This window comes from Hipposideros armiger, unplaced genomic scaffold (assembly GCF_001890085.2).
Source record: "Hipposideros armiger isolate ML-2016 unplaced genomic scaffold, ASM189008v1 scaffold_519, whole genome shotgun sequence".
NCBI classification, from domain to species: Eukaryota; Metazoa; Chordata; class Mammalia; order Chiroptera; family Hipposideridae; genus Hipposideros; species Hipposideros armiger.
In genome coordinates, this window is record NW_017731869.1 from 476,650 (window position 1) to 479,851 (window position 3,202).

Sequence of the window (3,202 nt, forward strand, 5' to 3'; positions counted from 1 at the left end):
AACAAGGTTGCCAGTTTGACTGCTGCAGGGGATTGTGGGCTATGCCCACCTGCAACTAAGATTGAACACGGCACCTGAGCTGCGCTTCCCCGAGCTGCCGACGGGCGGCCGGATGGCGACTGGACTTGGAGCTGAGCTAGCTGCACCCTCCACAACTAAGACTGAAGGACAACGACTTGGCAGTTCCCCTTCCCCAATTCCCCAATAAAATCTTTAAAACAAAAAAAACCCCACTTAATACACATAGCAATTTAGTTTGAAAAATGTATCTGCACATTGTATGCTTCCAACATCTGTGAAGATGGGCAGAGAAGCTATCCGTGTGATCACTATTTTACAGCTGATGAGTTTAAGTTGAGGGAACTTAAATGATTTGAACCTAAATATGGCTGGCAAGTGAAAAGGACATCAGTGGTAGTATCATACCTAAATTTGAATCCTAGCTGAGTGACAGTGGGCTAAGTTACTGATCTCTCAGTTTTACTTCCCTCATCTATAAAAGGGGGAAAAAAAAAAAGTTCCTCCCTCATAGAATTTTTGGAGATCAAATGGTATTACATATGTCAAGTGTTCAGCATAATGTCTAGCATATAATAAAAGTTCAGTCTATCACAAATGGTATTATTAATTTGTTTTCAAAGGTACTACTCTTAACGATAAGATTCCAGTTTCTGAAAGCCAGGAGCGCTCCATTACTACTACCGTGTGAACAAGGACTAAATGTAGCATTATTCTGGAAAGATTAAGTACAGTGGTCTGTCTGCTCATGGATTCACATGCAAAGCACAGTACCACTAGTCAGATCCCCCATCACACTGGAGGATGAGCAGCAGAGCAGCAGGATATTTACAAAGATTGTATGGGAAACAAGGGAGGAAAAGTGGGAGGCAGCCGGTGGAGAAGGTCCTGAAAGCCACTTCTACTTTGACAGTGCTCTGTCCCTGTTATAACTCTGACTAATCACTGATTTCGTACATTATTCCAAGAAAGCCGTAAGGAACGCAAATAAATCAGCATAACACAAATTATTTTCCTCTTTGGCATTCAAATAAACACATTCTGTTCCAGGTCAAGTTGGAGCCCAGCACTGCTAAGAAGGGCCTCAGGTACCAATATGCTGTTTGGATTCTTTCATGTTCATTAACATATCAGTGACTTTCTGGAAGGCCCCCTGCATGACTGTGCCAATTCAGATGGAATTAGCTCCAAACTTAAAGAGGGGAGCCCTGGCTTCCAGTGCAGGACCTGACACGGAATTTCTGCGGAGTATTGAGTAAGTAGTATCAAGAGAATAAAGTTTGCATATCTCTGTACTCTCACCTATAAAATTATTCCTCAGGTCACTTTCTGTTTTACAAATCAAAGGTTGCATGACTTTAACGCGGTAACAGGCATTTTAGCCTACCCTGGGCATCAAATGCAACAGATATTTTACAGCTAGTTCCCTACCTCTAGCCCAACATTGACAAACAATATAATATGTCACTTTATACTCTGGGAAGTAATTTTATCGATTATGTTTTTTGATCCACATAACAAATCTGTAAGTGAATGTAGATTTTTAACAAACCCATTTAATTATTTATTTNACTGTGCCGAGGAGCTGCCATAAAACTGAAAGGTGGTTATATATGATGCCGAGCCTGTGGAGCACAGGGACACAACAGCGTCCCGGGCACGGCCAAGGATTCTGAGGTGCCCCAGGTGACTAGTGACAGTTGGATGATCATGATCTCAGATAATCACTTTAAATCACTTGGCAGATCTACCCAAGCTTCACACTGGCATCTGAAGTATTATGGTGAACTCGTTGTCCTTAACACAAAGGAATTGTGATAAGATTAAAAAAGACACATATCAGCCTTTATACATCGACTTACCACATCACATTGTTCTCTATGGTACTGAAAAATAAAGTTACATAGATTCCCTGGAAAACCTATCAAATTTGAACTCCTGTGCAATTTTGCAAATCACAGAAACCCCAAATCAGGGTGACCCATTCAACAGCTCTATGAAGACATCAGTAATAGAAAACCACAGAGACGGCTGCCAGTTTTATGAGTACTCTTATAAAAGAAAAGCTTTAGTGTTAGGTAAAAGTATAATTGTTATAACAATAATAAACTCCATGAATGACAGACAAAAACATTCACAGAGCACAATGTAAACATTAATAATCAAAACACACTCAAGGGCTGGCCAAGTGGCTCAGTTGGTTAAGAGCAGAAGCTCTGAGCAACACGGTGGCGGGTTTGATTCCCACATGGGCCAGTGAGCTGCGTCCGAGCTGAGCTGCTGCTGAGCTGCCAACAGGTGGCAACACACTCAGCTGGTGAGAACATGTGCTTCTAACAACAAGGTTGCTGGTTTGACTCCCGCAGGGGATTGTGGGCTATGCCCACCCGCAACTAAGATTGAACACGGCACCTGAGCTGAGCTTCCCCGAGCTGCCGATGGGCGGCCGGATGGCGACTGGACATGGAGCTGAGCTAGCTGCGCCATCCACAACTAAGACTGAAGGACAACGACTTGGCAGTTCCCCTTCCCCAATTCCCCAATAAAATCTTTAAAACAAAAAAAAACCACTTAATACACGTAGCAATTTAGTTTGAAAAATGTATCTGCACATTGTATGCTTCCAACATCTGTGAAGATGGGCAGAGAAGCTATCCGCGTGATCACTATTTTATAGCTGATGAGTTTAAGTTGAGGGAACTTAAATGATTTGAACCTAAATATGGCTGGCAAGTGAAAAGGACATCAGTGGTAGTGTCAGACCTAAATTTGAATCCTAGCTGAGTGACAGTGGGCTAAGTTACTGATCTCTCAGTTTTACTTCCCTCATCTATAAAAGGGCAAAAAAAAAAAAAAATGTTCCTCCCTCATAGGATTTTTGGAGATCAAATGGTATTACATATGCCAAGTGTTCAGCATAATGTCTAGCATATAATAAAAGTTCAGTCTATCACAAATGGTATCATTAATTTGTTTTCAAAGGTACTACTCTTAACGATAAGATTCCAGTTTCTGAAAGCCAGGAGCGCTCCATTACTACTACCGTATGAACAAGGACTAATGTAGCATTATTCTGGAAAGATTAAATGCAGTGGTCTGTCTGCTCATGGATTCACATGCAAAGCACAGTACCACTAGTCAGATCCCCCATCACACTGGAGGATGAGCAGCAGAGCAGCAGGAT

The 3,202-nt window shown here is 42.0% G+C and overlaps 1 protein-coding gene across 1 annotated transcript in view; it reads right to left on the minus strand.

Moving 5' to 3' along the window:
• The window catches only part of CARMIL1 (capping protein regulator and myosin 1 linker 1), a 337,821-nt gene that overhangs the window by 65,700 nt on the left and 268,919 nt on the right, over nucleotides 1-3,202 (minus strand). The window lies entirely within an intron of this gene.